At 37.7% G+C, this 9,922-nt stretch overlaps 1 protein-coding gene across 2 annotated transcripts in view; it reads right to left on the bottom strand.

Moving 5' to 3' along the window:
- sptbn1 (spectrin, beta, non-erythrocytic 1) overlaps positions 1–9,922 on the bottom strand; it is a 71,327-nt gene that overhangs the window by 50,070 nt on the left and 11,335 nt on the right. The gene's annotated exons all lie outside the window — the stretch shown is intronic.

Genomic DNA, 9,922 nt, shown 5'->3' with positions numbered 1-9,922 from the left:
CAAAGGTCATTACAGTTACACTACATCACGTCACGAGTAGATGCTGCAAAACAGTGAATATGTGTTCAGTTTTCAATAAAATCTTATTCTTATTTCTATCTAACTTCATTTTAATTGAGCTTTTCTTCTTTTTAATCAAAGTTAGATTAAAAAGCAAAAAAGCTCAATTAAAATCAACTTAATTTTAATGAGAATGTTGAAATATTTGTAATGTAAAACGAGACAAAAATACTGAGCAATAAAATGACATAATAATTTAAACGACCTTAAAACAAAATATATTTACTTAAGAAGCAAAACGATACGAGATTTTGTGTCTTGCTATCAGAGAAATCTAACAAAATGTTGAGATGTTTTTGCTTCAAGCCAGAAAAAGATGTCTGCCAACAGGGTAAGAAAAATAATCTCATTCAAAAGAAAAACCAAGATCGGCAAACATCTTTTTCATGTTTTAAGCAAAGACATATCAAAAGCATTTTTGCTAGATTTCATGTAAATGCATTTCGAGATAAGCTTCTCAAGTGAACGTACATTGAGGATGTTTCAAAAATTGTGCTGAAAAACGGGACAAAAAAACTTCTCGCAGCAAATACTTATTTTACAAATTAAGGATATTAGGTGAAACAAGTCAGTTTTGATTTAATACTGATCTGAGCAACTGAACATGCTACGTACATGTATGCCCTTAATTAAAGACTTTCTTTCTGTCAATACATGACACGGTGCCATAAACACACTGACATTTTTAATGTTTTAATTCCCGATCTGAAGAGTCTGTGAGACAGACCTAATACAACTCTCTATTGTTCAGTCTGTCGTGCTGACCCCTGCAAAAAAATCCTCTCTGCTTCACATCACATCCCTCAACGGGAGAATCTCACGTCCTGATATTAAACCAGGTCTCCGTGATCTGAGCTGATGCTTTATGGATTTGCTGCCACCTTCTGGACGACCAGAGAACTGCCCTGTGGGATCTCTTTTAAAGCAACAGTTCACCAACAGAATGAAAGTCAATGAAGGTCAATGTTGTTTGGTTACCAACATTTAAAATATATTCCCGGAGAAAATAACTCATAAAGTTTCTAAATCACATGAAGATGAGTAAATTATGACAGGATTTTCATTTTTGAGTGAACTGTCCCTTTAAAACAAATGTTCATTTTCAGGTGAACTATCGCTTTAAGTCATAACCATGACCATGTGACCCGTACATTAATTCCTAACCGTGACAGGACAACAATCGTGTAACTCTTCTCGTAAAGAGTCTCGCCCTGTTATGCTGAATTCAGCCCTGTTGCCCTAAGTGAAAGCGTCAGTGTGCATTGAAAGGCCTGTGTGAATCTGATCTTGATGACATCAGCGAATACCTCTCATATGTGTGTACATTGTGTACATGTGCACCAATTCCCACTTGTCAGCAGTCTGCCCTCATGATAACCGCCGCCGCCCGTGTGTGAGGCCCTCAGCTAACCTGGCAAACGCCGCAGTGCTTCATGCAGGGACAGCTGCGTCGAGTAGACCCCACGTCTGAAAAAACCCACTTTTTTCAGACCCCACGTCTGAAAAAACAGCGTTTGTTTTTCTAATTGCTACCATACGGCTTCACTTCACTACAAAATAAAGTGTGCTGCTGTATTCCTGCACGTTTTCTCCTAATGCCTCCCACGCAAAGCCGAATCTCACAGCCCACATCCCTCTCCTTTCAGCTGCGTGAGAGAAGCGTGTGGCTAAAATCTCACAGAAGAAGAACGCTCGGGTATGATTCCCTGCAGAAAAACCGAGAGCTTTTATCGTGATAGTAACACCCGTGTCCTAGAAACGGTCGTCGCCTAAATATAACCGTGCCACTGGGGTGCGCTTTTACTTCAGAAGTCGAGCACGTCTGCAACCGCAGAAAGACATGCCACAGAAAGAAAGGACAAAGACATCAGCAGCAACACTAATGTTAACAATAGGCAAAATAAATGTAGAAAGTCTAATGAACGTAAACGGCAGGGGAGTCGTATCAATTTTGCAGAAATTGTATTATTCATTTTAGATAAGAGTTTTAGAATGTAAATGTGCTGTTTAATAGGCTAAAAAGACTGAATAATACTGGAATAATACATTGTCAGAAGGGTAACAAACAAAACTGCGTATGCATCATTGGATTTCTCAACAGTATGTTATGTCAAAATTAATCATAGTTTGTCGGCCTAGAATCTATGAAATGCCTGCTGGCACAATGTGGTTAGTAATCAGGTGTAATTTAGGACCCAGGAGACAACTGCAGTCATAACAGCGACAGATGAGTCTTTTAATGGAAAAGCCATTTGTTCCGTTTAAACAAATGTCAAGTACACGTGTGTCATATATCTATTTTTTTAGACTTAAGTCCTAATGAATACTGCTTAACAAAGCCCTGTGATCACAAACGTGAGCAGATGTGAACATAATATTTGTATACGCATAAACTGCATATTAGGCATTTATTTAACACATCTCATTTGTGCAAATGGCTGTAATGTTAAATAAAGTTGATTAATTACAGCAAAGCAAGTAAGTTGCAAATAACTTGCTTTGTTGTTGAAGTCTCGTCTCCCCTCAGACGCTGTGCTGCAATGGCGGTCCTGGACGCAATTCTCAACACGGCCACAAGATGGCGGCGTTTATCGGTGAATCCGATATTAGAAAACAGATACCCGATTATGGACAAATGCTTAAATATCGGTAAAACGATATATCGGTCGATCTCTTCATTACAGATTATTATAGTACTACCATAGTATATATACGTTTACATAACGTTACTACAAAAAGTGATACACCTGGACAGACACCTTCTAAAATTTGCATTAAATGAAAACCCAACTTTTAAACTGCATGAGACATGACATGAGAAGCGACTGTAGATAAATTGCAGATATCCGGTGCATGTAATGCAGATGGAGGCTTTCTCATGTCAATACGTCAGGTGGAACTGATGGCTTTGTCCGGCTGAAAGAGCAAACGCACGCATCTTATTGATTTCCCAGCATCTCTTAGAGACACTAAGTCAAGTGAACACTCGTCTTCTGCAGTAAAAGCTTCAGTCAGACGCTCTCTGATATATCGACACATCACCGTCCTCTGACTCCACTGGAAAACACACAGTGAAGTTCATGTGATGTATAGAGGTCAAGTCTGTTCCAGCTATCGGCAATTATGTGTTTTATAAAAAAACACCTACATAAAAAATACATTATATATGTATGTAGTATATTATAGCAATCTTTGATAACCAGTAGGAAACTGATCAAGTGTAGTAAACACTGCAGTATACTTCAATATTTACTATAGCAAGGTTCAAATACAGTACTGTAGTATACAGACATTTTACTACGTTATACTATAGTATTTGTTCATGAAGGATTAACTTTATCATAAATATTTACCATGCAAAATACCCCTAGAATTATTAACCATGATTTTACTATAGTAAAAGTACTTTTTGGCAGATTAATTGCCACAGTTTTACAACAACTTTCATGACTAAATTAGTTGCTATGGTAAGAGTTGAGGTTACTATGTTTTTAGAGCAAATACCATAGTAAAACTATCATTAATGTAGTAAAGCCATGGTTGATTTGAGTAAAGTAAAGCAGATCTTTAAATGCTTAAAACTATGATACATGTACCATTGTATAACATGGCATTGAAATGAATGTGCCATAAGATCCCTCACAAAACGTAACCGTGATTTTACACACACACACACACACACACACACACACACACACACACACACACACACACACACACACACACACACACAAAAACATGGTTAAGAGAAATGTCTAACGGTGTACAAATATGACACAAAAGCCATGGCATAATACAGCTCACAGCAACGCGGCAGCTTTCTGTGAATGTGATCCTCATCCTGAGGATTGAAGCTTGAGGTTATATCAACACTCTTATTGTGTGAAAGATGATACAGGAACAGTTAAGACCAGAGCCGAGCGGCACACATTTTGCTGAGGTCAAAACTAACGTTAGCATGCATGCAATGCGGTGCATCACTGATTCGGTCCGAAGAGCGTGTTATAACATCCCCGAGTCTGTCAGGAGAAAATCCTGTGTCAAAATCCCTTCACTGTTATTATGATCTCTCCCTCTCCCACCGCCTTTAAACGCAGACATTAAAGTAGCCCAAACCTTTCTAAAATCATGACAACAGATGAGCCGAGACATGCAGAAACAGCGAAAGCTGATGAAATTATTCTTAAGCAGCGTATTGATCGCGATAAATGTGTAATTTTATCAAGGATGTCTCTTACGTCTACAAGGTCATTTCACGATCAAAACAAACACATAAACCTTGTTTTATGCATCTTGCGTTTGCTTCTCGGACATGAAGATGGTTATTGATCGATTTGTTTTTCTGTATATTTATAAAAGCTTTCACAGCTTTTTAAAAGGATGACTGGCCTTCGCAACGCTGATCGATTCAAAACTAAAACAAAAATGGACGCCATGAGTAGATATTGTGTGGATCAGCAGTAGACTCATCATCATCATCATCATCTCTTGCCCTCTCTCTCCATTCACCCCGTCAATAATTCTGCCCCCCATCTGCGAGAATGAAGGACACCGCAGCCCTCACAAATACCCTGTTACGCTTTCATTTATGTTTTGCCCGTCTCTCTCTCCCCATGAGGTGGAAACAACCCCCTGAGGACACAGTCAAGCGGCTATTGTCCATCTGGAAACTCCAGCCAAATAACTTTATGTAAACGCTTCTCAGGGCAAGAGGGGCGAGCGACTCCCGCTCAGTGAACCGAAAGATGTATAGTGAGGGCAAACCAACTCCATACGCCTCGTCCGTATAAAACAACAAAAAAAACAGCCGTGACAGATCCGTACTTATGACAGATTGTGTTTTACTGTCCCGACTGCAGCCAAAAATCATGGTGAGAGAACTGTGATGTCTGTGGCGCTCTTAACACATCCCATACAGATACAGCTGGAACGCTTTGAATAGCCAAGAAAATCTCACCCGCTGAGAATATTTCTATAGATTGATGTGGGCTACTCGCATGTGGCCGGAAGAATCTGACCTCCAGGAGGGGGCAGCGTTTCATAAAAACAGACACAACGTGTTGATTTGTAAAAATCTCATGAGATTTGGGTGAACTTCTGAAAAGATACAAACAAAAGAACATTCAAGCACATTTACGTCACACTCGGATTAAGAATGCGAAACGGCAGAACGGTGAACGTGAAAACAAAAATAACAAATTTAAAGTCTATTAAAGTTTATTGTTTAATTTGCACAAACAAGTAAATCATTTTAGGACTTTAACAGTTCTCAAAACTATGGGTTATGGTTAGTTTGTCCTGATGTGAAACAGTGATATTACTGTGACGAATGAGACGTGACTGTCTGTTTGTCCAAACAATGACGGAAGTGTTTGGAAACCTGTTTAAAAACAGACATGACCTACGATTCTCTGTTTAATGTGGATGGAACAAATACGATTCACTTAAAGATGATCATTATACAATATATTCTTTAACAATTAAATTGAATTTAATTAAATTAAATTCAAGATAAAAAAAATTAGCGCAGTAATGAGAAGGGCAAGGAAGGATGTTTTATAGTCATAAAAATAATTCACGACGCAAAAAAACGGGTCTTAAGGGATGGTTCATGCAGAAATAAAAATCCTGTCATCATTTACTCACGCTCATGTAATTTCATATGTATAAATTACTTTTCCGATAAACACAAGGAAAGATGTAATTTTCAATTCCGGGACATCATTGACTACCATAGTAGGAAGAATTAAATGGTAGTCAAAGCTGCCCGAGAACTCTTTATTTTCCTAAATTCTTCAAAATATCTCATTGTGTTTAACAGAACAACAAAAACTACAATTTTTTTTCCTACTATGGTAGTGGATGATGTCCCAGAACTGAAAATTGCTAACATTCTTCCAAATATCTTTCTCTGTGTTCATCGGAACAAAGACATTTATACAGGTTTGAAACAACCTGAGGGTGAGTAAATGATAACAGAATTTTCATTTTTGGATGAACTGTCCCTTTAAAATACGATCATTTTTCTTTTCACATTGATGGAGAATATTCTCTCACTTTTACAGTCGTTTCATCTCACTTCATGGCAGCTCGGTCACAAACATGTGGCATCACCATGACAACCTGCATCCCTGGGAAACTCAGTATCATCCAATAAGTGAAAGCGGCCCATTGTGTGGAAAGCCATCAAACTGCGGCACAATGAGTGTTTTTCTCATTGTAGCATTAAAGCTGTCTGGTCCTTATTAATGCGTCTCTGTATAAAGGGACAGTAGGCGTCTCCTGAGATCTTACACGTTTCAGAACATCTCTGTGCTCTTCGTCTCATCCACCGTATGGAGAGAGGAAGTGGATGTATATTTCACATTCACGTGCCTATAGAGATATACATTATATACTAGATGAGAATCAAAAGCTTTCACATCAGTAACCAAACACTATGATATTTTGGTCTCTGGTCTCACAAAATCCCCAAAATACTAGAGGATACTATAGTAAACTGCAGTAGAATTTCTTGTGGTTTTGAATCCTCAACATTGCAAATATAAAAGTATATTACAGTATTTACTACAGTTGATCAGTTCACTATAGTTAATTTGACAGAATACTATAGTATACATGAACAAAGTGTAGCAATGACTACAATTCACAACAGTTTACTATAGTAAGTACCAAAGTATACAACATTATCTTTCACGTGGAAGGTGGTTGTTGGGGAATCTTGCTATAGCTCACAAGAAAACAAAAACTGTAGTATACCTTAGTATTTACTACAGTGATATTTAACCTTATTATACTGAACCTTACTATAGTAAATATGAAAGTATACTACAATGTTTATCATTTACAAAACTGTGTAGCATACCTTAACAAAGTGTAGTGATTACTTTAATATACTACAGTATAATACAATTTACTATAGTAAACTATAAACTCTATTCTAAAGAACGCTACTTTAAGTACACCATACAGTACTATTATTTACTACCGTTTATTAAATGACTATTGTTAATACTACAAACTATGAAAGTATACTGCAGCTCTTTGTTTAAATGATTGACTGCATGCATGTGCAACAGTAGCCAATCGCCATTCAGTAACTATGGTATTCTGGCAGAAACTACGGTTACCATGGTAAATTTTTGCAAAGCAACAAGCAGCCCCAGTCCAACATCGCATCAGAGAAGAGCAGAAAGTGCTTCACAGACACAGTTTGTAGAATTTCGATGCATATGCGTGGGACAGTATTGGCGTTCTGGTTCACAATGGGTTGCCAAGGTTACGGTGACACTCTGGCCCGCTGATGGAGGAGTGGGCCGAACCTTCATTTTTCTGAAGCCCTCCACCTCCTGCTGCGGCCCACGCAGAGCTTTCTCTCTTTCTCTCACACACACACTTCTCCACCAGTCTCTGCCTGTCTGTACACACCCACACACACACACGATCTGCTGCATCTCTCCCTGCAAAACACACCAGGAACCGACTGCCCACCGCAGCCCAAAATAACACTACATTCCCGTACCGCCAATACGCTCGCTATGTGTGGCATGTAGCTTGGCACGAGTGAACTTAACATACTACAGACACATCGCTCAATGGCCAGCTGCGATCGTCCGGGTGTGTCTGGTGATGTGACCGGACGGAATGCGTCTGAACGAGACCTTTCCAAAACACACACGGAGTATATCACGCCATGAGAAACACATACTTGAGCTATAATGCCACCGAGTTTCTTTCTCTGTAGATTCAAGGGTTGCTAAGTAACAATGTGATGAACGCCGAATGCGGAACAGAAAGCGCCGACAGCAAATGTAAAGCGCCATCTGGTTCTTCCGCCTGTGCTCATGACACCCGAAAGATTGTGAATATTAGATGAAGATAAACTGGAGAAACTGGGTCTGGTCACCAGCCATAACCACACGCAGATTCTGACCATGCCAAGATTTCACTAGTTCATCATAAAACAGTGACACTTTCCTCAATATTAATAGAAATAACAAACGTAATGGGTTTAATTCATTACAGTTCATACTACAAAATACTACAGTATTTATTTATATTATATTATACAGCATTAATATACAACCACAAACGGATCTGAACATGCCAAGATTTCAGTTGTTCATACTAATAACGTGAAACTAATTATTCAGGTTTCAATTGTAAAACCTGGACATTTGTGTGATATTTGCCTCTGCTTCTACTTTCTAAGAAGTAATATCTAAGAGGACTTCGCAAAATCTCTGTTTGCTGTCAATTTAATGTCATTTATGTCTAAGAAATATTTGAGATATTAAATCTGTGCATTTTCTTGTTATAGGCAGCTCCAAAGTAAAAATGCATTTATTATTCCTATCACAGCACTGATATAGCTCCAGACATGATAAAAATGAGGTCTTTGTGTATGCTGACACGCCAAACGACATGAGAAGACATCAACACTGGATCTGATGATGTTGAACCAAACCTAATGCCTGCGTGATTCCATTATAAAGAACATTACAGGCTTCTGATAAGAGCATTACTTCATTAGACACCCCATAATGTCAGAGCAGATCCTTCATAAATAAACATCTTGCATGTGCAAAATAACAATCCATCAGCCAAACATGTGACGTCAAAGAACGGGATGTGAAACACATGTGGACCGTTTCTGCCAACTGCAATAAAAGATGTTTGCAGGGAATTATGCCATCGGTTCACCAGCTAGAAAGACTCCCACGCTCCATGAAGATAAACTCAACGATAATGACTGATGAAATGACAGAAATCAACTTTGCAAAAGTCTATTGAGACACAGGCTTCATAAAAACACTGAGAGGAAACAATCAGGACAAAGAGAAATAAGGACGAGTCCCTGAAGATCAGAAGCTGGCCGTCTGAACTACGATCTGTCAAGGGTTAGAAAGTTCCCATGACTGGCATGGTTTACGGCTCATGCTTCCTAAAAAAAAACATCCACTGTAAAAAACATTTTCTGTAAACTGGAAAAACAGAAATATACCGTAAAAGATTTGTTTTCCTGTAAGATTATAGGATTCAAGGATATATTAAATAGTTTTCCCCATTTTTCTTGTAAATGTGTTGTCTTGTTCTGTAATTTTATAGTTTTTGACCGTATTTCAAAAATAAACTGTAAAAAAGAAATCTTGTTAAAAACAGTAATTACAAAAGTTAAAAACAGTAATTAAAAACAAAAATAAACTGTAAAATGACGGGTTTTCCCTGTAAAACGACACTTTCCCCCGTTTTTCTTGTAAATTTGCGGTCTTTTTCTGTAATTTTACATCATTTTTTAACATTTTACATGGAAAATCTGAGAAAAAATAACAGGAAAATTCTGTAAAATTTCATTTTTTTATAGTGTGGGTTTACTTTATAATGTTGTGTTTATTATTGTTAACGAATTGTGTGCAAAATAACAAGTGTAATTTACACAAAACGACATCTCAAATTTTTTTTGAAAACGACAACCTAAAACAACTTTTTGGTAATAAAGTTGTTTTAGGTTGTTGTTTTCGAAAAAAAATTAATAAAACAAAATGTGCACTTTGGACAGCGTTTTCAAACCATCATCTCAGTATGGACAGAAAGCCAAATGGAGAGAAAAATAGGTACGTTTCTAAATGTATTTGTGCTGACAAGGTCGAACACTTTTGTTAGTAATAAAACAACAAATGTTTTTTCCCATAGACCTCATAATCTCATTTGATTACATGTGCATATGATTAAACATAATTAATATAAATGAGAAAGGTTAATGGTTCAAACACACGTCACACAGCTGTTTGTGTTTCACGTCGACAAATTATCTTAGCGTTCCCAGAATTCTGTGTACAAAGGCACAAATCCAAAATATCGT

The sequence above is a fragment of the Triplophysa rosa genome, linkage group LG20 (assembly GCF_024868665.1).
Source record: "Triplophysa rosa linkage group LG20, Trosa_1v2, whole genome shotgun sequence".
Lineage (NCBI taxonomy): Eukaryota > Metazoa > Chordata > Actinopteri > Cypriniformes > Nemacheilidae > Triplophysa > Triplophysa rosa.
This window is presented reverse-complemented; position numbering and strand designations above follow the sequence as displayed.